Consider the following 27,845-nt stretch of genomic DNA (forward strand, 5'->3'; position numbering starts at 1 on the left):
GTGGGTGAGAAGGACCTCGAACCAGGGATAGGTATCGGGGGGGTTATCGTCACTATATCACTGACGGGTCGTTCGTAAGATATCTAAGCTGCTCTCACACGAAACTTTATTGCAGGGTGAGCCAATTATAGGTCCGTGGCCAGCGAGCACAATGTATCGAGTACTTTCGAGCAAGTGGATTCGACGATATACTCGATTCGAGGATGTATCGAGCCACTTAAACCATTTAGCCAGTAGCAGAGGGGAAATGCACCACTCCTTGACGTTTATATTTCTTTAAATATAAGCTATTGTCTCAAATCTTTAATGAAGTTAAACGTTCCGTGTACCGAATAATCTTCGCGAATAACCTGATGTATATCCTGTGACTTTAAAAGTAAACGCTAACTGGTGAAGCGGGGTTCTTATTCGATAAATGGAATAGACCATACGTGACTTTGAATAAATAATGTTTGAGGAAGCTTCACCCTCTAATTTTTATTATATGTCCTGTGTTTTATTTTTAGATTATTTATTGAACTTGCAAATATTGGTGCATCTGTTCTTAAACAATTAAAGTAGCCAAAAGTGACGATAAATTTACTTTGAGTAAAAATGATTTGGGCACGCAGTTTTAGCATACTTTAGAGAAAAGACATTTATATAGTTTACCCACATATTTGTGAGATAATTTGGTAGACAGTGGCGTCATGTGTCCAATAACATCCAGATGTATGCGAAGAATGATGTCTTCTGCAAGGGGTCTACTCTCGTCTATTTCTGGAAGAAGCTAATTTCGCGAAGTGTCTACTTTCGAAAATTCATCTGCGAACACCTTCGAGCCACGTTACGGCTCGCCCGGCCTCCTGGCATCTTCAAGAACCTCGACCCAAAATCACCCCTAGGCTCGACAAGTGCTGCAAGAAACAGCAATAAACGTCAGGATGGTGTAGTAATTAAACCTTAAGATCCACGGCGGAAAAACAACTGTTGCCTAAAGTGGCGACGCAGCATTGCAAGGAGAACAACGAAAGCCAAGAAAACAGGGACAAATAGATGCCCCATAGGTCTGGGGAACAGGCAGCTAATCCTAATAATATATCCAACATGACGATAAATTTTTTTCTGAAGGAGCATCGGCTACTGTCAATTTTTCTAATATTTTCCAACAGTTTGACAGAATAAGGATGTCTGTTTCAGGAAACGAGAAGTGATGAAAGTGAAGCTTTCAGACTAGTGGATATTAATCCAATTTAACCGTCAGTCTTCCCAGCCCCAGAAGCAAACGTTAGAGCTCGATAGATGTTCATTCACTCGCGACACGGTGTCTCAAAGTGGCTGGGCCAGAAGCGTGCTCTCTTTTCTTCCCCATGGTCTAATAAGAAATCGTTGGATTTCCTTCGTTTTCGTGCGGGCCGTTCGCCTTTGCAGATTTTAATGGGTTTCTGGTTTCGACAAACTCGTATCCGCTTTCTTGGGCGCAGAGTGACGAGAGCAGAGGTAAAGCCTAGGAATTGGCGAGTACAGAGAAGGTAGAGCGAAGGGGAAAATGTACGTTAACAACATGAAAGACCCGTGGATCCCTTTGCATTTATATGGAGTAACCTTACAGGGCTGAACAGTCGACTTGGGGTTACCCTGGCTAAAAGGAAACTTAAGAAACATAAAGTAACTTTACCTTTCCATCCTCTCTTTTCTACTGTGCCTTTCCTCCCTGCCTTCCCCCGTAACAGCAGCGTCTTGTGCTTTGCTTTCACTCAGCCATTTGCACAAAGCTTTTCGGATTGCATTATAACGGGGAGGATTGTTTAGGTGAGCACAGTTTACGAATGGCACAAACCTCGCCGTGCCATTTCTGCGTCAGCGGTTGGCTGGGCGTATAATGACCAGGGAAGGCATAAGTATCAAGAACTTGTTACAAGTATTTTCGAATGAAAATTAACCGGTATAAAGTACAGAAGCGAAATTCAACCTAAAATTATGACATATCCGAGACGAAAGGGTACAGAGAGGTTTCTACATAATTAGAGAACGAAATTTCGAACGAGTCACCTCTTTATAGATTTTTCTTTAATATTTAAGAAGTCAGATGAGCCTGACGTCAGAAGCGCTTGATCGACGAGGTATTTTATTCATACGAAATGTCTGAGATACCAAATTTCCTTTGTAAGAATCCCAATTCCTTTATAAGAACTTTTATAAATAAATATCGGATGGTAATAATATGGGAGGTGAAGGTGAAGGTGACGTTGCGGGGCGGGCAGACAACGAGCAGATCAGGCGGAACGAAGACGGGATTGGATACAAAATCAAGCCTGGCGCGGAAACATGTGATTCCCTGTTGCTAATCTGCATGCCGAGTTGAGAACGTGACGCCATTGAATATTTAAGACGGCAGAGGCAGAGGCAGTCTGCATGGCTGCCGACGCTGCTGGTGCCGTCGTAGCCTGCGATACAGCTTCACTCTCTGCTCTTCCAGTTGCTCTTCCTAGTATCTGCCACGACCTAACCTCGTTCTTCGAGTACGTAAGAGGCAAGCCTCGAGACTTCCTGGTTTTCATATGCAAATGTAAGCTCGGCGCGAAGCCGTTTGCAACGGGACCGTTCCCCAGATATACGCAGAGATGCGGGTGTGGGCTAGATCGTACGAGCCTTCCACAGACATAGACTCTTTTCTGCTTCTCTGGGCTGCTACTCGAGGCGCCCATCGTCATCAGCAGGGCACAGAACACGAATTCTGTGCAGAGAGTGCTTCGTAAACTAAAGAGCCCTCGATGAGCAAGACCACTGTATCTCTCTAACTGGCATTGCGAGGCTTTTTTTTAAATGTGTTTATTTTGCCATAAAGAATACGTAACAGTTTTTTATAAATGCTTACCAGATATAAACACAGCCGAATTGGCGCCTCGTTTCAATAACAATATGTTCTAGGTATCAGTCTCTAAGGAGCGCTGGTACTTAAGGGGGTATACCCGTTTGAACCCTCGGAAAATGTATACATTTTGTGGATTTTTTTACAAGTCAACGGTTTGATGCAGATTTCCCGTTTTTTAACTATGTTTACATAGTATTATGAACTACTTATAAAAAAAGTTTCAGTTAAAAAACTATTGTTTTTCGGAAGTTACGGATACATGTCCGAAAGTCTCTCGATTTTAGACGGCTAAACGGTGGCCCGAAAAACTCGCGCTACGTTCAACCAATTTACTTCAAATTTTGCATGCAGAATCATAATAAGATTCCACATCGTCCAACGAAGGCGATTTTGAAAATTTTGAAAAATAAAGAAATGGTGAGAGATCAAATGTAAAGTTAAATTTTTCTAAGAGAAAAATCCAACTTTTTCCTTTATAAATAATAAACGGGGAATCGAAATAAAAAAAGCCTTCGTTGGACGATGCGGAATCTTATTATGATTCTGCATGCAAAATTTGAAGTGAATTGGTTGAACGTAGCGCGAGTTTTTAGGGCCACCGTTTAGCCGTCTAAAATCGAGAGACTTTCGGACATGTATCCGTAACTTCCGAAAAACGATAGTTTTTTAACTGAAACTTTTTTTATAAGTAGTTCATAATACTATGTAAACATAGTTAAAAAACGGGAAATCTGCATCAAACCGTTGACTTGTAAAAAAATCCACAAAATGTATACATTTTCCGAGGGTTCAAACGGGTATACCCCCTTAAACAAAATATAGGTACTTAGTTTTTAATATATGTTAAATTGCACTTAGTTTGCTTTCCCTATCTTTTCAGCGATAGAGCAGTTGTACTGTGTTTTCCCTGGAGAAATCGGCTCTAAACCAGGGAGGTCACTTTGGTGGCATTACGAGGCAGAGCGGTATGCAGAGGCTTCCTCTTGCGCGCGAAGGGACCACGGCTCTTACCTTCCTGATAGCAAATGTGCTTTTGAGTAACTTCCGTGCTCGACATTTTTACCTTTAGGAGGGTTAATTAATTCTCGAGTGTTGATAGATGCAGAGGACTCAAAGAATCCTATCGGCGGAAATAAGTGCGTCCGTTACTGGTTATTTAATTAATTCTCGAGTGTTGATAGATGCAGAAGACTCAAAGAATCCTATCGGCGGAAATAAGTGCGTCCGCTACTGGTTATTTAATTGCACTGCTTTCCTCGGGATTCACGCTTTCAACATTGTTTCCCATATATCACAATTACTAGTCCCTCTCATCTTGGAAGCGCCAGTGGTGAGCGCTGCTTCGACATAAGCATCCCTAACAAGGAACACTATTCAATTGATGATAGAATGGCGCAGATATTTTTATATAGATCGAAAGTATATGTCACAAGAGTCATAAAACTGTAAACTAAAGATGCTCCCAAAAGCAAGTCTGACCTCGAAAAATCAGCAAAGGTGGAACCGGGGAAAGAAAATGAGGGAAAGAGAACGGCAAATCCGTGTGTTCAAATTTAATTATCTCTATTATATGAAAATACATTATAGTAAATGACTGATAATAGATTGATAGATAGTAATTAGAAAAAATTAATGATAATACTAATGAAATCACAACAGTGGGTAATATTAACCATTACATTTATGATAATCTTGTCGACAAAAAGGTTTAAAAAAGTGACTGAAGCAATAATAAATTTCACAATGACTTTCATACCTTGATCAACGAGACAGTCTAAACATGTCACTGACATCATTAGTATTATCATTTATTATCATTAATTTTTTCGAATAATTATCTATCATTAATGAATTATCATTCATTTACTATAATGTATCTTAATATATAAAGCAGAAAGCTTCTAATATGTTTGTGTGTTTGTCTGTTGCCTAAAAACTTTCGACCGATAAACTCTGGGATCACAAAATGTGCCTCAGCTCATTATGCTTGACTAATCCAGATGAATGTGACTACTTAAAAAGAAAACTAGAAAAAAAATTTTTTTTTATAAAATCAGAATCTAAATTTCGGACGAGGCCGAGTATTAAAGCTAGTTTTCATATAATAGAGATATTTAAATTTGAACACACAGATTTGTCATTCTCTTTCCCTCATTTTTCTTTTTTCCCCGGTTCCACCTTTGCCGATTTTTCAAGGTCAGACCAGCTGTTGGGAGCATCTTTAATTTACATTTTCGTGACCTTTGTGATATATACTTTCGATCTATATAAAGAAATCTGCGTGATTCCATCATCAATTGCATAGTGTTCCTTATAAGGTGCCCTCAAAATGAAGAAATTTAATTTATTTATTTATTTATTTACTTATTATTCGACGGGACTAGCCCATTATAGACAACAGAAAGTACATGCCACAGTGCACAGACTACAAAAGCAATAAATCAAACAAAACAATAACAACAAACAGGAATGCCTGAAGGCGATACCCCAAGCGATCCAATTCAGCGTACTAAAAGAGGATACCACTGATCGTTTAAAAGCCTCAATAGAAGTGCCAAAGAGGCTAATACTGTCGGCTAACTCATTCCCCAGCAAACATACCCTAGAAATAGGGTCCCTGAGATGAAGATTAGGTCTGTAGAATTATTGAACCATATAAGATAACACAGAGCGTTCACTTGGTCTCCATTTTCTAATACCTTTGCAACTACATTCTACTAAAATCCGAGTCACGATTCCCTCATGAGATGTGAAGTCCAATTGTTTCATCTGAAGAAGAAATGGAAGGTAGGCCAGTTGATTAGAACGAACGCCATCAGTGGCGTCGTAACAGATTAACGCCCGTGGCGATTCGATGGGAATGAGAACGAGAAGAAAACAACGGATTGGTTGTTGTTTGCGGCGTGGCGTAAAACAGAAAATCGGGGAAAATCGATCGTAACTTTGACGACTTTGCAGTCAATTTGAACGCCGATGAAATACCTATTTCCTGGACGGAAAAAGGGCGGCGGGTTCGACGAAGGGGTGAGGGGGGGCCTGCCAGCGGAGCGTTGTTTTCCGTCGATAAATTCGACGATGGAATCGAACGGGGGAGTCGTCCACGACTCGAGAACTCGGCGTGGCACGGGCGGCTGCTATCGTAGCACGAACACGATCGTAAAAGCGCTTACGCAACGTTACGCTCGAATTGAGTGGAGCGTATAGATACAGAAGAAGCAGGAAACGGGGAAGAAGTACGGCGACCTAAACTTTCTCGCGGGTTCCACGCCGTGCTTCCGAGCAGTTAGTTCTCCCTCATATTTTCATAATCGTCCTTTCGCGTATGCGGGCATGAAAAAAAAAAACTTTCGCGGATAACTTTCTGTAATCACTCCCGTCGAAGGAATTTATTTATTCATTCGTGCAATCAGTGTTTGTTTGACGAGATTGAAATTCCCGCGATAAAGTTGGGCGCGGAATTTTTTATCAAGGACGGAATGCTGGGTACACATCTGCGGGTACAAGCCAATTTACGGGAAGAAAAATTTCTGCGCTAAGAGAAGACCAGCGGTTTCTGGGACTTAATATCTAAGGTGCGCAACAGTGTTCCATGAAAGTTTCATTTATTCTTTGCGGCGAAGTCTGCGTCATACTTTTTCCTTTTGTTATTTCTCTTGGAGCGTAACGCTCTTTGAAGAGGTAGGAATAATATGGAAATATTTCTTTCGGTAAGCGATAAGTTTATATGTTTAAAAAATTTTAATCTTGAGATTACAGAGTGGAAGGAGCTTGGTGCAGCAATATAACTAAATAGGAAGATATACCTACCAAGCCATGCGTGTGATGATAAAGTAATAAAATGTTTGAGAACGCTTGGGGTAAGGAGACTCGCGAAGAAGCCAAAACTGAAGTGAAATAATTGGAAGAAAAAGGGAAATATGGAAGAAAGAAATATGAAAAAACTGAGTGCTTAAGGTTATACCTAGTCAGGAGGCTGAAGAGAAGCCAATTTTTGTGAATTCTTTTTGAAAAATCGTGATATTTGCGTGATTTTTGCTCAGGACTTCAATTTTAAGTAGCCGCCATTTTGCTTTAAATTAATATTTCGGTAATTCCCTCCGGAGGATATATTAATATACTACCGAAATCTTTTTTGTTTTTTGATTTTAGATAATCTGGTTCCAAATGTCACCCCACAACAACTTTTTAAAAAAGGGTTTTTGGATGTCGGAGCCGAATTACAGCCCTGTAATTTTATTATAAACGTGAATATTTTTCTACAAAAAAATTACCAAATGTTCTTCAAATGTTGCTCTTTTATGTGCAAAAAATTCTGTAAAAATATACGCTTCCGCTTCTTTAAAAAAAATTCACAAATATTCGCCTCTTTTCGGCCTCCTGACGAAAATGAAGATTTACTTTAACTTATTTTTGCCACCGTTCAAAAATTAGTGATTCTGATTTCTTTTAAATCTAAGAATACAAAGGCAGAATCGGCGATGCATCGTGCACGTATCAGCAGTCCATGAAATAATGAATATCCTGGTCAAACATTTTGGAATTTTAGTATTGCGTTTGTATCGACACAATGCGACACTCTGTCCGATACGGGCGCGGGATTATACACGGAGAAGAGCCCTCAACATTGTAAAGCCTCATGGAAATCTCGGCCGGCTCTGCATATGTATGATCCCACGTTTCCCACTTCCCGTAAAGAGTATCGTTTGAATTTCCAAGCTATCGAACAATATTTTGACGAGTATTTGAGTCGACTATAAGGTCCGAGATTTATCGTGTTGGATAAGCTTTCCTTGTCGAATAAAAAGATAACGAGAAGAAATGAGTTTCCAGCAGAACTCAACGTTTCAAATGAAATGTAATATTTTGCTGCAGGGGGTGGTTCAAACATTTTTCACGGGATGTGTTAATGCGAAAGCAACGTACACGCACGTACGTGTGCATGTGTTTGATAGCGGAGATCAGTGTTTACCCTCTGCAGAGGTAGATGGAAAACAGTAAGCAAGCGCGGAAGAGTGTGCATACTTAAGAACAGAAAATGGACAGACGAGACGGGAAACAAGAAGCCGAACGTAGAATCTCTCTAATTTATGTACAATCTTTTTAAAGAAAAATTCGCTCAAGAGGGGCGCACTGCAGAGGGGGCTGCTGGCGAAGCACGGAAACTTATTAAATATTTCTAGCTTATTTCATTTCATCGTGCTGTCTGCTGGACTGACATTCTTCAAGGGACCGTTAACTGAATATAAGCGAGGGATCTCGCAGAATGTAGGCAGAGGAGAAGCTTCCGTTATTTATTTTTACACGTATATAATAATTCAGGGTGTTTACGGTTTGAACGAGACGTCCGCGAGCTCCATCCCCTAAAACTTTATTATTGTCGGAGGCTGTATAGAAAATACGCTGGTATCACCGCGATGTTTCCGTCTCGCTTCTCAGTAATAATAAGTCACTGTCAAGTGCAAGTGCGTATTTCATGGGTGTAAATTTTGGAAGTCCGCGTGAAATAAAGTCGGCGCGACAATAGATCACGCGACTGTTGAAAACATACCACAACGCGAATCAAATAGAAGATTTATGGGAATAAAAGAAACATTTTTAACTCATCATTGTAGAAATACAACGAAACATACATTGCTTGAAACGTAAAATACAACCCAAAAAAAAAATACAACCCAAAACGAAAAATACAACCCAAGAGTGATCAAAGCATAAACATGGCATCAGTTTACGCATCGTAGACAATTAGCATGAGTCAAATGCAGACATAAGAACTCGTAAAAGTCTCGAACTACTTTCGCAACATCCTCGAAGATAAATCCTTAGGCCGGTGTGAAATTAAACCCTAAGTAGTTGGAAGCACCGTGACTAAATATGAGCCAGCAGCTCTGCCATTCTAGATATTGCCAGCATTTTCTGTATGATAGCTTTGCGAGCGCGAGCGTCGGCAAGGTCTGCCATGTTCGTACGGTTCATGTGGAGCGATGTGGAATTACTGGAAAATAGGAAACGAGAGACTACTGTGCCTTTGCCCCCTGTCTGTTCGACGTATAAGTGGTCCAGGAAGGAAAGAAAGAGACGAAAGGGCTGAATGCTTGCATAGACGCGCGAGCAGGAGGAGAATAGGATAGCAATAGGAAGGGGAATATCAAATGTCGGGATGGTTTGGTGGTTGTGCATTGAGGAATGCGTTAGACGTGCGGGCGGTACATACGTATCACGTCAGTGCCATTGTCCTGCAATTAACAAGCGATACGTTCTGATATACCATGTCGTCTAAAGCACACCACCCGTGCGGTTTTAAACTCTTCTCTTGGGGAAGAGAGATGCTACGCACAGCTACGTTAGATTGTCCGTGATCTTCAAACTTGTTGCAAACTGAGATGACATTAAATCCTCTGCTGGTGCGGCGTGAATTCACGCTGAGGCTAGACCACAGTGTAATAGACAGGTGTTCCGAGTTAGCACCTATACCCCAGCGGCTTCTCGCGACGATTCCTACGTGGCTCCTCTGGCCGTCGCGAGAGGTGTCGCGGAAAGAAATTGTTGTAGTAGAGATTTTAGTGGTATTATGCGTAAAGAGCCTTTGTATGTATTTCTCTTTGAGCGCCAATCTAGGGGCCACCAGAAGAACTGGAACAAAATAATCACGCATTCTCCAGGAGTCGGAACACCTGTCTATTACACCGTGGGCTAGCTTGACCACTGTAGCGATACCTCTGTACTCGCCACGAGAGGGTATTTCCACCAGTCCCGCCATAAACATATATAGACAGAGCGTAAGCTGAGGGGGGTGTAAGATTCGCGTTAAGGAGAGCGATACAGGCAAATCGGGTAACGCAGTGGTTATGCATGCCGAATGCTTCCGAAGCTAACCCGACGTGCCTGTATCTGACCTCTGCCTTTTCCCCTCCAAGCCTACCGGTCCCCTAGCCGATAGTCCCAGCTTCTGCTCCGTCTATATATGTCTATGGATCCTGCTCTCTATAAATTCTCCTTCAACTACCCATTGACCGGTTCCTATATTGTTTCATCCTACGTTGTACATAATATCTCCGCGGCTGAGGCGGGGTCTGCTAGGTAAAGCCTGATGAGTCTAGCAGGCCCAGCACGAAACTTTTCAGTCCTACCTCCAACTCGCACCTACTACTCCCTGTCCACTTCACCACCATTTGCCTAGTGGGTTTTTTGCTACGAAATGCGAAATGCTACAATATTGCGATTATGAAATCGTGATTATTATGCACACTATCTGCTGGCTTTTAAAAAACCTGCCGAACTACAGATGAAATGTACCTAACCCAGATCAAACTCTTGGCAAAGACAGGTTAAAAACGTAACTTTGTTGTTTCGCGAGACTGAAATTGAAGACCTCACGGTAAGAGGGGTCCAACTTCATCTTGACCAGTTTCAAGTAAACTGGAAAAAACTGTTTGTAGACATAAAAGTATAACATTATTCTTGCGCCTGCTCGTCATCATTATCTACGTGGAAATATCCTCATCCGCAGTCAACACACATTCGAAAGCCTTCTAAAAAAAGCTGTTAATAAGGTGCGACGTAGTTGCGCGTTCGTATTGCACAAAACAGTAAATGGGTGCGGGTTCAAAATTTGCAATGAATCGCTCATTTTTTATCGGATTTGCATCAAACTTGCGCCACACAATGTAGATTTTTCTACAAATATTACAACGTCGTAACTTAAAAACTGTCACAAGTGGAGTGCACCCCTCTTGCTGCAAGGTGTTCAATTGGCCACCTAGTGTTTGCCATCGAAATACAATTTTCATTCTCATGTCACGTAACTAAATTGTCATATTAGAGAGAAGCGCGTATTATATAGGGTGTACTAATAAGAATTACCGCCTTGAATATCTCAGAAATTATTCAAGTACGAGAGAAATCATTCGTAAGCGACACCACTTGCAAACAAATTTATGATGCCCCACCCCGGTCTCATACCAAACAACTTTTATTGGATAAATTTTTCTCTTACTTCTATGGTTCCGGAAATATTCAAGATGGTAATTCTTCTTGGTCCACCCTGTATATTAATACCGATAATGTTCCCACGACTTCCATATAGTACCTACTGATGAACTACAGATACATTACACTCATAATTGTGGAAATGTGTTAGATCGATACTAGTTTGAAATAATTTATTCTGTAATCGTGAGAACAGGCTGAAGCAATTAAATTAGTATCTATTACGATTAGAGTAATATTCTGACCTCGTATATTTTTCTTTGCCTATTCTTTGAGAAGGCTAAGAACTAATATGGCTTTGTGAAGATTCAGAAACTGCACGTTCCTCGGATATCAAGATACCGGACTTCTCTGATTTATCATCCAATATTTGAGTGCAGAGCTTTTCAATCAAGGCTAGAGTTTACACAACAGTCCGCGACTGCGCTCGACTTGATTCAATGGCGCAACTGAAGCCGTGTAGACGGAAACAAACAACCCCCTAACTACTCTCAGTTCCACCTTCCTTTTTCTTCGATGCTCACGGGCTCACCTTCAGTTCATTCCCCCCTCCTCGCATCAGATTTCTTAACTTTTCCTGTCTCGGATGATATACAAGACGGAGGGCTGCTAACGGAATTTAATATGTAAATAATTATAAGGAAACCATTACTACGCTAAGGAAATAAAAGTGACCATTTCAGGGACAGTGGTAACTAGTGGTTGAAATTTAAAAATGCAATAATACATACAAGATGAACTTATTGCCGTATGAGAACAATTTCAGGAAAAAATTTTTTCCAAAAGATCCTTCCATCAATTTCTCATTCTCGATGGAATAATATACTTTTCACAGAGATTTTAATAAAAAGTTTGATACGACATCATCAAACTTTATCATAGCACTTGATACGTACCCTCTAAAAGTCACGTCTCCGATTCAAACATTTGAGGCATTCGATGGAAAAAGGGCACATACCTCAAAATGCCATTTCAAGGAAATCGATTTCAAAGTTTTCATTATAGTATACTTAATAAAATTAATGGAATTAAATCCAATTTTTTAAGGACGTAGTTACCGTGTCCTTCAAACGTTCTGAAAACAGAAATCATGATTTGAAAATGATATGTGTCTTTATTTATAAGTTCCAAGCAAGTGGTTTATGTGCCCTTTTCCTGTAAATGTGGTAAATTCGTAACAAAATTGCTTCTTTGTTTAGTTATTTAAGTATAACTTTGTTTACATACTTAGTTACAAATTTTGTATACATTGTTTAAATAAAAAATACAAAATGAACAAAAAATGTAATGTTTTGAGTAAATATTAGTATCTTCGATTCTTTACAGCAAACTATCTTACAAATCAATTTTTTCTTTCTCAAATTAGCTTCTTTCCTTGCGGATTGGATACTCGCCTCACTTTCCATATTTCCTCCCTTACACAAAATCCTCTATGAAACAAAAGTACTTATTGCACGACAGCACGGCACCGCGACCACTCAGCGACTATGTAGCTGCGTGTCGATCACGCTACGTAACAAAACAGCATCCAGCTAATTTAAACGCGAGAGAAGTAATGTCCTTAGTATATATTATATATATAACATATACCTGAGTCGATTTAACCCTTTCGCTACTACGGGCGACTATAGTCGCTCTCGACAAAACTCTTTTATTTTCTCAATCTCTTCAACACTCAATGACGTTTCGCAATCCATAGTAATACAATAGTAATAATAATACAAAATATACGGTTAAGACTTTCAGTTTGAACTGTAGACCTATTGTTGGGCGATTGTAGCTTCACTTACTGCGGATAATTGTTAACTGACTGTCATTAAACAAGTGAAAATACGATTTTGCAGAAAGTATAAATATCTTGTTTTAAAGAAAAGTCCCTTTTCTTCCAAAAGCATGTGTTAAGTTGGCGTTGGTCAGGCGTAAGACATAAACCCGAACGCCGAAGACTGTCCACGCTCAATGTGTTCACTTTTGGCGCGAGGTCCCGTTCAGTGGAGGTGCTCCGGCGGAACGGACCGCCGTAGCGAAAGGGTTAAACGATTTAAGGAAAAAGGGCACATAGGCTTATCAAATGCCTCATTTGTATTTGTAACGAAGTGCGAAAATCTGTCAGGCGAAGAGGCTAATGCCCAGAGGTTCGAGGTAGGAAGAAGTGACGAAGTAATGTGCGAAGGGCATCCTTTAGAGCAGGTTAAAGAATTATTCTATTAAGGGAGTAAGCCAGTTTACTTGGTAGCCATTCGTAATTATTAGAAGAATAGATCTCAGGAAGATCTCCTTCACAGGTATTGTTTGGTTCTGAGAAGGAACGCGAGAACCCAATGACGAGCACCTGCCACGCTGTCGATGTGTAACTTACGTGCTATATAGGTGCTGGGAGAATACTTGGACTGGGATGCTCCGCCAGGACGCTGGAGAATAGGGACGTCAAAATATATGGCAGCACGTGACAGCGCGACAAAAAATAAGGGGGAAATATGATAGTTGTGTAGCCTGCTATTTCAGAAAGAGGGGTAGATCGAAGCCCCGTGTCCCAGTACGCAGCAAGAAAAGAGGGCAAGAGGGACAAAGAGAAAAGACAAGGGAATAACGAATGACAACAAGGGGCCGCCCGTTTCTGCTTGTGATGTATTCGCTGCTATCCTCTACGAAATAAGGACATTTAGGTGGCAGTATGCGTCAGCCTGTGTTGTAAGTGAATAGCTAGGACATATATGTATTCGTGCCTATGTATGTACATCGTGGATGAAGACCAACGAAAATGCGAGGTAGATTGCAATGAACTGGAACTATTCAGAGCAAGTTGATCGACATTTTCTTTCAAAGTGGAATGGAAATTTTGTGCAAACTTCGAGTATTTCAAAAGCAGGAAGTTTGTGTCGCTTCTAACGTTACCACCGAGAGAAGTTGAGTTTAAGAAGTTAACTGCAAAATGTCTTAAACTAGGGGGGACAAATATTTGTTGCTAAATTAAATTTACGAGTTCATTTATTTACGTATCCTAATTTCTGGACACTGTTGAATTCACCCAGCAGCCAAAGAATTTTCTGAATAAATATACTTTTGGGGACAAATATAGTATTTACAGTACACTGTAAGAAAAATGTAAGTTTGTAAATTTGAATCATTAATTTCTACTCGGAGGATATCTGCAGATGGTTAACAAAAAATACAGACCATTGTGATAAAGAATTCTGAACATTATGTTAATTAAGATGAAGAGTAGTAGACATATATGTTTTATTGCCACCGTAACTGACAGTATAAAAGATGATAAATTATTCAAATAAATTTAATGGTTATCGTACATGGGAATTGAAATCAGAAACGTTAAACGAGAAATCTTTAATATGCAATTCCTAGAACCCATACAATTATGTTACATCTATACATCAATGCCAAATATTGGATATTCAAAATATAATAGCAATAGAATTGGAAATTTGTTATCCAAATGACGAACGTTTAAGTTGAAATAATCCAGATGCTTAATACCTTGATTCAAATTGATGTATGTAGTATGTCACACGTACTTGAACGTGAACAAGTTTCCAAATATCGGGGACACCGATGTCGCCATTATGATTGCCAATTATTAAACTCGTTCTGACTATAAAGCACAATAATATTCGTGACGGAGGTGGCAAACTCTTTCGAAGTTTGATGAGATTGCACGTGCTGTTTTGATTAAATCTAGAAAGACCACACTTGCTAAGACACAGGCTTATCATATGAAACATAACACTTGAACTGTATTGCGCAATCTCCGATAAATATACATAGGTAAGTGCTACACTGATTTTATGCATTTATGTTGGAAAATGAAATTTTATTTAGAAACAAACTAATTGGTAATTAAAAAATTAAACGTAAGTGGTACTTATACTGCTTCATCTTCCTAAAGTGTAGATTTTACATAAGTAGAGTCAAGGAATAAATATATATTTTTATTTAAATTGTATATCGCTGAAAACATACATGAAAAATATAGTCAGAGTTAACACAAGTGTCCAGCGTTTCTTTTAATGTCGATAAATGTAGATTTGCAGTGCCCCCATCAAGGTTACAGATATCAATTGCAGAAAACCGGTTAAAAGACAAAATTAATGTAAATTTATAGAGCCAATATAATGCAATTTTCCGTGGTGCAATTCTTGAAGGATTTGTGGATTGTTTTAATCGAGAAATATGTAAATCATTGGAGAATATGGGAATCATAGTTAACCTTAATAAATTTTCATGGGGATTGAAAACCCTATTTTTTATGAATGCTATCAAAATCATATCCTCTTTTGAAATACTTCTTTCACATGGGTAATTTAAAAAAAAATAAGGGTGCGAACAGTACCAAATGTGACATGAAATATTTGCCTTCAACAATGTTGATATGCCAACGAGAATTAAGACTTACAATTTTACTAATGTACTTATGTACACATTTTGAAAGGGAATTCATTCTGCTCCAAAATACTCATAAACATAAAGTATTATCCCAAAGTGTGACGTAAATATCGAATGTCAAATGACAGTATGTTGGCTGGTTTTAACGAATTCCTTAAAATTTGTTTACGTGTAAAGTGATAAATAGCTGTTTGAGCTAAGAGACTAAAATTATACATAAATTGGTCTCGCAAGGCTATCAATGGAACAGTCTGTGGTAGTGATCGATGGCTACAGTGACAAAGTGAGTGTGGCTTTCTTTATTATCCCTCGACATTAACCTCGCGGGAAAGACTTGTGTGACCTGACGTGGAGTGGCTCTTATGAATCTGGCATAGGTACCTAGGTACAATTGAACCTAAGCGTTTAACCTACCATGTCGACACTGGTATGTACATATTTAAACCGAAGGTTTTCTAGGGATGTGGTGGCGTACGTAAGAGGGTAAGTGGTGACGTACGTGGTGAACCACTGGATGAACTGTTTACAATTAGATATCCGTTTTGTATCAAGCATCACCAGAGTCACTATCCTTACTCCAAATGACTCGCAGAATTGCTTTGTGAAATATTATAGCAAACCTGATCCTAAGGACACAAGTGGGTTACTATTCTGAACTAAGCTTGCCGCACTGTACGTGAGGCATTCATTACTATTGATTAAAAGTATGAGAGAGTCAGGTATTCCACAGCAGCATACGCGACTAAGTAATAAAAATGTGGAAATTTTGTGCGCATAAATTATTTTCTAGAGCCTTCATTCCTCATTTTATGGTCAATTCAAATTGGTCCATTTCTGAACTGTTCCATCAACATGCTCTCGGAGAATGAGGACGTTGTGGGTGTTCATGTTATAAATCCAACTTTTAAGAAATTTCAACGATGCTATTTGATTCCTCCTAACAGTGATATTTTTTCGATCCTTTAGCTCTAGACGTGTTACGCAGACTAAATGGTTAGATGAATGGTCGATGATTCGGAGCTGATTTGCCAGCTTTGACAAAACATTCGTGTATTCTTGCCTGTGTTCATTCCCGCGATCCCCGTGCTAGAGACGTTGAATTTTATTTCAGCCTCGTAAATTATGTTTCAGTAATATCAGCGTGCGCGTTGACGTCAAGCTTGCATTATTATCAATCACAGTGACAGGGTGGGAGAGGCAGGGCCGTACGCACACGTTTCCATCGTACGCTCGTCGGCCCGTGAATAAGTAATCAGAGTCTGATGAAAAGTGTCGTCGTCCCGGGAATTTATGGCCATTGGACCGATCTGGAAGTGTCAACTTCTCACACTCGTCGCACACCAGGAACAGCTACCAAGGCACACCAAACAGGGAATTCCTATCATGGTCTACCATGCAAATAAAAAACTCATATATTCTCAAATATTAAGACGACAAATATTCAGTGACATTTACGAACGAATCTCATACAGGATCTCGTTGACCGATCAAAAGTCGACTCACCCTGGGAAGCAATTCGCAATGTTTTTGCGAAACGATTGCAAACAAAAGGCGCGAGGATTTCAGCGATTAAGAGACAAAACCTTCTTCCTCTGCGAAACCATGTTACCCAGCAACATTAAATGCCTTCCAGAGCACAGGAAAGAAAGAGATCCTTTATTCGTTCTTTACGAGAATTATGAGTTTCCATTCAGAGAACTCTTTGACTTCTATACGCGGCAAAGGATCTGAAGTAATTTTGCGAATACCCGTTTCTAATCGCGACCTCCAGTCTGCTCTGCGCCAGCAAAAGCACCGTAATGCAGCGCAATTTTCTTGCTCGTCTATTTCCATTCTTGGCTACGTTCTCATCGGGAAATTATGTAGCGCCCGTTACAGTACGCGCGGGTTCGTTGAAACAGGTACTCGCCAACGACCTCGCGGCGTTATGGAAACGCGTATAGTAGACGCATGTGCGTCGTAGATCCCTCGCTGAAAAGTACAAAGGTTGACATAGAAACACTCTTAGCCGTGAGGGTTTCAAAGAGAATAAGGGGGGGCGAACGAAGGGAGGAGGCGAAGGAAGAAAAAAAGGGAGGTGTAAGAAGGAAGGACCTGACGAGCGAAAGAAAAGGACGACGACGTGGCGAGGGGCGGGACGGGGGTTTGGGGGTGGATAGAGGAAGAGCGTCTGAGATAAAGGGGGCTCTTTTAATAACGGTCTCGACCGGTGTTACCGGGCCTCGCGAAGCTAGTGCTTTCTTAAGGCGGACGGTAAAGTGCCCTTGGTACAGTGCTCCCGGCAATATCTTCCGATTACGGTTAAGTAAAGACCCAGCCTTAACTTTCCACCTAACCAAGACATCCGCTCCTCCTCCGCGCTCCTGTCTAGCCTTCGTTAAATCCGATAAGACGACTGCGCGGCATGCTACGGTCAAAATTGCAATCAGTTCGCAATCCTAAACGAACCCAACGAGCCGCCGCGGAGAATTTTCTATTAAGGGAAGATAGAGAAAAAAAAAAAGGAACGAGATTGCCACTTTACGTAACGCAGACAGTGGCCACCGATGTTGCAGCGTTGTGTCGCGAGGATGTTGGAAATTATTGTGACAATACCACATCGGGGTACAGTAATTGCGGTGCTATGGAAAATTGTGGACAAAGGGTGTGGGAATTTTTTCGGATGCGTAGGTAAACCGCAGTTGGTAGAAAATAAAACTGATTTAGGGCGGATTTCCATGGGTACCTGCTAATGGAATTCGTGCGTAAGGTTTATGGATTTTCATTTCGTAACCGAGTTATAGAATATCTGCATTACGATGAGAACAATGGGTCAGTTTGAAATTACTGTACACGCGGATTAACGATCGTCGAGGTGCATCGAGTTTATTTGGAGCGAATCTCGCTGGAAGTGTAAGTAGCCACTGCATAAGAAGAATGCTGTCCCGTAGACACCTGTTAGCTGTCGTTGCCCTTGACATCCAAGATATCGGTTACAGTGCAGCACGCGTATTGATTCAAAGTATTTTTATATGTACGCTAGCTCGACAACTGAGAAGCTGAATATCGAGAGCCGATGAGTTTACGAGTCTAGGTACATCGAACTTAATATAAACTGCCGCTTCTGTGTTTCTATTTAAGAGGCCTGTTGATCAGTTGAGTTTATACCTGCAGCTCTAAAATACACTCTTACTGGAAGTGATTCTGCAAAAAAATGTATCGCTTAATAATTGAAAACCGTCCTATCAAATCGCTGGGAGCGTATGTCTGCTCTTAGATGGAGTGCAATATAGTTAATTATACTGTATTTAATATTCTTAGTTAAAAAAAAAAAAACGGGGAGCATCTTTCAATGGAAAACGTTCGACTTGAAATCAGGAAGAAATTAGGTGCCATACAATCGCGTAATACTATAAAATTAAGAGTTTCTCATTAACGAGCCAAATACCATCAGACCCGATGAAATCAGGAATATCTGATAATATATTCTAATTGCATGAAGTGCACTCAGGAATAAGTAATCCATAAAGCTAGGCGAAGCTGCTTTCAGTTTGCAGGTGGAGAAAGTTCTTTTCCACCCCCTATTTCTATTCGTTTCTCTCTCTCTCTCTCTCTTTCTCTTTCTCACGTCTTCTCCCTCTCCCTCTGCCTCCCTCTCCCCACTCACTTTTTGTATCTCCCGCCTGGCATCTCTTCCAAGTCGCAGCATAGAAGAAAGTAGGACGGATAGAGAAGAAGGAGAAGTGGGTGGTAGATCCTAATGGCGCTTATTACTCTCCTCGGGGGTCTTCTGATATATTTCCTCTATTTTTCGCCCGTGGGGAAATCAGGCGCGTAATAGTGTATAATTAGTTATATAGCCCCTCTGTAACTTAGCTGTGCATTATGCACGATCAAAGTGACAGAGTGCTGCGGTGCCTGCAAGTGAATACAGCTATAGCTCATCAGTCGCGTACGTAGAAAATTAGGACGATAAGGCTGCTGCAGCTCCGCCGCGCGATATCGTATTGATCGAAGTTCACAGAGCCTTTCGATGGGCCCCTCCGCCCCCCCCCCCTCCCCTGTCATCTATCTCGTGTAATGTAGGGTAGTCATTTAACGTGATTGAATTTGAAAGATACGTACCATTATCGCTAATACATCGTGATATATTTGTTCTGAAATGCATTGATCCGGAGATTGAGCGACAATGATTGCATTCGAGGAACTACTATCATCGTTCATACTATGCTACATATTAAAACCGTGTTAACACGGCTGAGTGATGAATGAGGGATGAACTCGCGGAACGCTGCGATCCAGGAAATTTCACGCAAGTAGCGACCGTTTTATTATTTCAAGCAGCTCGGGGATTCGACACACCTGGTGTTTCACTTTCTCAATCATTTCTTTAATGGATCCTTTAGATTTCCTTTACAACTCTTTCACTGGTTTACTCGGAAACATAGCGATACTCATTGAAATTCAAAATGATATTAGATCAAAAACTTATGAAAATCTGCTTTTTACTGTGGATGTAAGAATCATCTGAATTTTTTGGTATATTTTTACGTGGTGTACCTATATTCTTGAAGGTCCAACCTTGCCAAGGGAAATTACCAGCAGCTTGGTTTTCCACCTTTTTTTTAGAGCTCAACACCTAGGATTACACTCTACAAACGGGGTGGTTTACAACGACAAGCGAACGGTACTTGTTAAGATGAAGTACAAAAGAAAACGATGTCAAAGGAAGAAGTTTAGTAGGTTAATAATGTGGAAATCGTGTCTAAATTGAGTTTAATTTTGCATATATTAAATATAATACTGTGTTCAAAGGGTGGCGGCGTAGTTGACAAATCAGTGGTTGATCGGTTTTCCGTTTGTGGTGCGGGAAGGTTATAGGACACCTGGACCCAAGGGTTTCGACTCCATTAGGGGGCTGACTGCGCGTACCACATGAGTTCAGGATACATCAATCGCGATTAAGAACGAGGGAGTAAGACACCAGTTGTACACGTGGTTTATAAAAGTACCTATAATAATTAACATTTAGAAACTAGCAGACAGAATCTCTCTAAAATTTATATTAGATGAACTGCTGGAACAGCCACACGATTTTCAGAGCAATATGATTGATAAATGAGCGAGCTATACATTTTGCAATAATATTTTCCTAGTATCTACTAATAATTGGAGAGGTGTAAGTGATAACGTGTTTATTCGAGTTATGCATTGAATATTTCTACCACCTTATTTACTATTATTTCCGCTACTTTACTGGAGATAAAAAAGTATAACATGTCAATTAAAAAAATAGAGGTGACTTTGATATCTCCGAAAGCCCACCACCCACAAAAAAATATTACTGCCACGTTATGGCCCCCTCGGTACCGTGCAAACTTTGTAAATAAATTTTTATTTATACCTCTAAAAATAATCTAGTTATTTTTCAAAGTGATTACCCCACCCTGTATATATTATTGAGCGCCTAGCGTTCCGTCAGCATATACCAATCACTAATGGCTCTTTTCGATAAAAGTAGTATCTCTATCCAAAACAAGTCACTTACCACCGCACTTTACATTTTAGCATTTGAAGTACAGTCAAAATCTATACATCCATTTCGCTCCTCAGTTTCGTACCCCTCTAAATAATTGTTCTCAGCTGATTATCTACCACGGTGTAATTCAGCTTAAGAATAAGTTGCAACCGGTGCCATTTATAGGAAATCTTACCGCACTGCGTATCCTGAACGAGGCGAGTCGTATAAGAAAAATTATCTACCCGACTCCTTTGTCGGTCGTGAGACGAAAAACCTGCGCGTGGGGTCTATGAAATAATTGAGGGTGGACAGTGAAAGTTAGCCGACGCGAGGCGGAGGATCAGACACGTAATGCCGTCATTCTCTGTTATCTGCCGCGCGAAAGGGAATAGGGGGTGATCGTACAGGGACGACACACCGTAGAAAGGGACATCTTATCGAGAGGGTGACCAAGAGGGAGAAACGTGTGGACTGAAGGGGTTCGAAGTTGGTGGGTGGAGTGGCGGGTGGATTTGCGGCAACTGGAAACCCGATACCCAAGGGAGTCTCTCAATTGCCTCGTCCCGCAATTATACGTTTGAGCGGAGCCACTATCTCCGTTAATGTGCCGGACTCCGAGCTCAAACCCAAGCAGGAGCCAACTAGCGTAGTAAGAGCGGCACCGGTACGACCGACACCTCTGCCGTCGCGAAATATTGTTCGTTGCACTCTGACCCACGGACCAAATGTGTACTTAGTTATACGGACCCTTTTGATCCTGCGCTATCTCGATTACCGGCGGGTTTGCGCCACAATTTTCAAGCCGTATTGAGGGGTCCCGGCGTGCAAACGTACACGCAAACACGCCGGGGAACGTATTACTATATCTGTTACCTGAATGCATTATATGATAAATCGTCGGGTTTACGGTGATAAATATCGTCTCTGCGACGCTTTGTTACACGGCTACTATGAACTGACATATTTATTACTCAAATATAATTCCCGTAACACTTCCGCGACCATAGAAACGCACGATTAGCTGAGAAATATGAATGAAATATGCTGCTCTCTTATTGTCCGGAGGAAAAATCACGTATACCGATTTCTATCTGCGCGTCCGCACGTATTGTGTAACAGGTTATCGATGAGCAGAAATAGAAGGAATAACTGCTTTCGAAAAAGACGTATCGTATTCTTTTAATGAAGGGACTACGAACATACTACGTTTATACGAGTACGGAAAGTCTAGAGAGGGAACGAGAAGAAGCTCCGATAGCATCTCGCAGAAAGGAAAGTACATAGGATGTGACAGAAATATAGTCGCCAACATGCTCTTGGGTTTCGAGGGTTAAGCATTAGTTAGACCTTGCCGACGGATTAAGTTAATTCTGATCCTGCAGTAAAAGCCGTTAAAATCGTAATCAAGATGGGAAAAATAATGCAAATATTTTCTGGCGTCTGCAGCGAAAACCACCGATACCGGGGACGCTCGGCGTGCGAACGTACACCCTTCTGCCGGATTGAGATAACATAATGACAGCATTTACGGTGAGAACTATCTACTTGCGGTACGTCGGAGTTGGCAAGAGTTAAGTACCATTTAGCTCCGATGTGCAACCTGCCTTGCATAGTTAATTTACTTCGAAGGACGAGTTTGTTAATGAGAATGGAAGATTCAACACGAGGAAACCTAAATCCTCCCCAAATCAATTAAGGACACCTTGACGTTTCGCACGAAAATTCTCGGTCGTGTATCCACTTATTCGCGGGAATTGTAAATTTAGAAAACGGTGGATTAAAATTAGACGTTTCACGTCGAAGAGAATTATCGAGTGGAAGGTGTGGAGAAATACGAAATGAATTCGTAGCTTGCGCTATTTTATCCTTCAGGCGAACACTTATGACCGCGAACGAAAATGTTTTGAAGAATTCTGTTAAATATTTCTGGAAAGAACGTATTGCAAGTGTGCAACACCCTTCGAAACCGTACCCACCCCTTGATCCGATCTTCTCTTCCCCCTCGGGCTATGCAAAGATGGAGAGGTTGGACGATGGTCAGTGCAATGATGGTGGGAACTCTATACACACATACACATATATACACACACACACACACACACAATATATATATATACCGACGCGGTGGATGGACACACTTCGGTTTGACGCTTCGAACGAGCCCCGAAAGCTTTCATCGGGGAACGCACACACTCGCCACGGTAAATGCAAACATTTCTGTGGCTCGAGTGCGCGGACTGAACGCCGATTCTGAGTGGGTAGTCGCCCAGCGCTAGATGGATCCATTGTGCTCCCGGCTAAAGTTGGAACATTGAACGACCAAGTGATCTCTCTGTTCACGCGAGTGCAAGAATGCTGATGACTGAGAGGCCGGTAGAAATGAACGGACGTCGAAAAGAAAGAATGCATTCCGCGTGGCTTCTGGACGTGCCCTGGGCCGACACGGATTCAGTGTCTCCATTAGTTTACTGGGTAACACTGAATTCTGAATGGTGTTTCTTTAAGAGGCCCGCGATGCGCAGATTTGTCTCGAAACAAGGTGACGGTTTGGGTTAGGTCTGATTTCGAGCCAGAAAGCTGGCCGTCCTTCTTTCGAGACACTAGTGCAGGGCTGCACAAGGAGCCGCTTTTAGCGCCTAGTTGCGACCAACCAGCCGAGCGTCGAGCAGCCGAAATACGTATACTTATGCTTACTAGCGCGCACCTACACTACTGCAGTTCTCCTCACTGATTCTACCCTGAGCAACGCGACAGCTTGTTGCTCGGCTGCTTGCTCGCAGCTAGGCGCTAAAACCGGCTCCTTGTGCAGCCCTGCACTAGTGTATACAAGGTGCCTCGTTAGCTGCTCGGAGTTCTGCTCCGTTAGATGACCGTCGCTATCCCCACCAGTTCTTGGAACTACTGACTAAGACCTCGCTATCTCACTGAATGTTTCTCAGTCGCACACTCCAATTCTTAGAACTCTACCAGCCTCGATAGGCGACCACATATGGTCCCGGTCTGCGGTCAGCTAACAAGGCATCTCTGTACTAAATTACCGATTCACTGTGTTCCCCGGTCTTCTGTACGCTCAGTTTATGTGCTATTGAGAGCAAATTATCTATACAAGATCGATTTCACCCGAAGCGATTGGAATCATAGCACAAGTTTTGGGATACTCCTATTATTTTGAGTTTAAAGAGAACACGATAATTGAAAGCTAAGATTTCATCCGGAGATTTCAAATTTGTTGACTTTGTGAGTCGAATGTGTGATACTAGGTATAATGTGTAGGTAAGTAATTTTCAATATTTCCTGTTACTGTCTTACTTCTATATGGCACGTGTTAATAAATTTAATTGTGGCTGCTGCGGGGTGCTAGTCGAAGGGGGAAGTAAAAGTAACCACAGCTTCAATCGACAAACAAGGAATTTAGGAGGTGTCATTTTTTTGTGTTCTTTGAAATATTTAAATCACATTTTAAGCTACTCACTCTCGACACTGGAATATTATAGGGACTTTGTGAATTCATGATTTTGTTTATTCATTGCTGAACCCATCCTACTTTCTTAGCTGAGGATGGTGCATTGTATACAGGATTTGATAATAAAAGCTGCAACAGCATTTATAAAAAGCTTTTGCGTCACATAAACATACACATCAAAATAATTTTCTGAAATGGAACCTGGATTTAATTCACGTTTATGAATTCATGATGTAAAAACATACCCCGACGAGAAGGGGGCCCCAAGCAGGAGACACTTCCAAGAGATATTATGTAGAATGCACTTACCTGAAACGAGAAATATGAAAAGGATATTAGTGCATATCGTGGTGCAACATTAATTTTAGTTCGCGTACATTACAATTACAAGCGTTGATATCGTCATAAGGGCATCCTTACAGGAGACGATGTCCTTTCTCTCTGACTTCATTTCTACTCTATCAACACGCTGCCTTACGGAGTTCGTTCCGTGGTTATGCGTGCGAAAGTCCGTGAGTTTAATGTCATTTCGTTCCTCATTTGTGATTCATGAAATTCCCCCGAACTTTCCTGCTCCCCACCAGTCTCCCGAAGGCGAACCACTGTGATCTCATTTTAGCTGTCCCACGGGTTCGCCCCGCATCCTGAATCCGCTGGATAACCACGTAACGAAATCGATCTCCGAAAGGACTTGTCCATAATTCAGAATTTTTGCGCGTGAATGATTGAGCCTTTCACTGCTTCCTTAGAAATTTCTCAGGCATGCTTCTGAGAACTGTCCGCTGATTTTCTAACAAGCTCTCATCAAATCCTTTTCAACTAAATTCTGTTACCCGAAAAGTTCTATAGCTTAAAGTGTGTTGGTTTACGTTTCAGGTAACATATTGTTATACAACTTCGAGAACATTAAAACGTACAAATCATTACTTTAGTGAGTACTGAGTTTCTGTTGAAGAAGAAGGTATGAAGGAGAGCACAATTAGTTCTTCGACTGGCACCCACATCTGTTATGCTTTGGACTCTGGTCCTCTTGTCACTGACCCCGATGACTTCTGAGGTGATTTTCTAAGACCACTCTAATTGCAAACATTCATGATTCTACTTTGGGATTTTTCTTCCCTTCTTCGCAAAGAACGTAAATAAATAGTTTTATGAAATGCGGTACTATATTTCGAGAAATACAGAAATATTTCAGAAACTAGGTGCTGTATACTGTTTTCGGACTTAAATGTGCGGACGTAAACTTAACTTATGTAGATATTCATGAAGAAGTTAAGAAAACGAATTTCGTCCATTGCCAATATCAGTTTCGACTTTAATTCTATCAACAAAATCCTTCGAAATGTAAGATTTTGTTTTCTCTCCGCAGATGGACTATTTATCTGACGTCGTGGGCAAAATTTTACTTATATTTCGAGTCTTCACTTTTCTTACCCCGAAAGTGTGTTTTCTAAAGTCCTCGTTGTATTCGGGTGACACAACCAGTGAACCCAGAAAATTCAGGCGTCCTCGACGCACGTCCATCTCCAGTGTTTTTATCGCTGTCTTTACGGTGATATTTTTCCTTTTTTGTGTAAACCGAGGAGATGTTCCTATTTTTACGCCTTAGGTAGATAGGGTTGATTCGAAATTGCACCAATGGAGTAACCTAATTCTTATCCGAATTGGACATAAAATAAGTTCTCAATTAACCAGCGAATAAGAAGTGTGACTGAATCTATCTACACTATTACATAAAATTGAAGTTGCATACTTTGAAATGCGGTTTCTCAGTAAATATGAACTGTACCCACAAGTGTGTTACATCACTTTGTTCGTCTTGGCGGGAGGAAGGTTCTAAGGTTTTTATTTTTTTAAAATAATTAAATAATGATTTTTAAATAATAGTAGATCGCGACGCGGCCACCAGGCGGCGACCAGGCGAGCGCTTCTCGCTTGCGAAATAGCACCGCGGCGGGAATAAGTGGCCGAGGGCTCTCGAGTCTACAGATTGCAAATTACAGATTATGAATCAGTCACGCTAATATTTCGGGCGAAGCCGAGGCGGGGGCTCATGTCTATATATAAAAAAAGAAGTCCTGACTGATTGACTGACTGATTGACTGATTGACTGATTGACTGGCTGACTGACTGACTGACTCACTCACTCACTCAATCACCGACTGACTGACTAACTGACAGACTGACTAACTCATCAACGCCAAGCTCAAACCGTTTAACCTAGGAACATGAAATTTGGTAGGTACATTGTTTTCATGACGCAGGCGCCCACTAAGGCAGGATTTTTGGAAATTTCGTCCCGAAGGGGGTGAAAAGGGGTAAAATGTATTTTCTCGAATTCCTTAATATCTCTTAGGCCCGATTAGATATCAACTTGGTTCTTACTCACAAAGATTGCCCACACAAATGCCTAAAAACCAATTTCAAGATTTTGCCCTAATCAACCCCTAAGGGTGTGAAAAGGGGTAAAATGTGTTTTCACGGACTTCTCAATATCTCTTAGGCCCGAAGCGAAGCGCGGGGTATTTTGCTAGTTGTAAATATATAAGTATTATGACTCGAATTCTTCTACCCCATCAAAAGTTTCCACTGGCATTAATTTACTGTTACTCTCGATAACGGCCAAAACATTCCGTTTAAGCAGTTTCATTTCCAAATAGTACATATTCAGCAACAAGTAAGCATAAGTTTACATTACCCATCTTACAGAACGTGTTAAATATTGTTAACGAAGAAGCACTCTTCTGACTCGACGTCGTTCGTTCCATCCCGATTCCACTTTGAAATCGCAGCAGGGAGTTGGTAGACCCAAGGGTAAATTTCGCGCAGGGAGACTGGGTAATTGGTCTCGTGGAAAGGAATTGATACCATAACAACAATACTGATGACATGCAGCTGGCCTTTGCACGGAAAGGTAAAAGCAGTAAATAAAATTGGGAGTGGAGAGGTAGAAGACGTAAAGAGCAGTGGGTAAAGAAGAACTGGAGGAACACAACAGAGACGAAAGAAAAGGCAGAAGAAGGGACAATATCGGGTCCCTTAAAAGGGCGTCGTTGCAGAAAGGAAGCCAATTCGCCCAGAAGCATCTTCTTTAAAAGTTTGTATCGGGACAAGGAGGAACGGAAGGTTTTCGCGAACGAACAGAAGTGATAGACGTCACGGAGCTAAATTGTCCGTAAGGGGCTCGAGGGTAACGAAGAAGTACCGGGAATTCAGTAATTTATCCGGAAACGGTCAGAGTAAAACGAGGAGGAAAAAAAATGAAGAATGAATCAGACCTTAATGAAAAACCATTCACCGTTCCACTCTGCATTTTCACGACTGGCCTGTCCTTGACAAAATTTACTTATAGAATGCACAGTGAAGAAGTTTCTATTACGCCTTTCTCGTAAAAACTTACGCAAACATAATCCCCATGCGTTTCTCTTTCAAGTAGATGTTATTTGCTTTTACATGTAACGAAAGGAATGAACGCAGTTGTGGCACGTAGCGGTTCACGGATTTTGAACTTCGGAACGTAAGTCAAGATAGAAAATACGATTACAGTAATTCAGTTGGAATAAGGCTGCTTATTCACGTTGCCGGTAACAACAAGTGGGTTAATTTGTGGCATAAATAAGTGGCGTCGGTAAATGTGTTTT

At 41.0% G+C, this 27,845-nt stretch overlaps 1 protein-coding gene and 1 long non-coding RNA gene across 4 annotated transcripts in view; both read right to left on the bottom strand.

The window, feature by feature from the left end:
• The window catches only part of Bru3 (CUGBP Elav-like family member bruno 3), a 516,822-nt gene that overhangs the window by 442,562 nt on the left and 46,415 nt on the right, over positions 1-27,845 (bottom strand). The window lies entirely within an intron of this gene.
• LOC143373788 (uncharacterized) lies at positions 12,128-12,909 on the bottom strand. The gene is made up of 2 exons (XR_013086531.1): positions 12,879-12,909; positions 12,128-12,446 (listed from the first exon to the last, which is right to left on the bottom strand). It is a non-coding gene; the product is annotated as an uncharacterized LOC143373788 (long non-coding RNA).

Source organism: Andrena cerasifolii, chromosome 10 (assembly GCF_050908995.1).
Source record: "Andrena cerasifolii isolate SP2316 chromosome 10, iyAndCera1_principal, whole genome shotgun sequence".
In the NCBI taxonomy this organism is placed as follows: domain Eukaryota; kingdom Metazoa; phylum Arthropoda; class Insecta; order Hymenoptera; family Andrenidae; genus Andrena; species Andrena cerasifolii.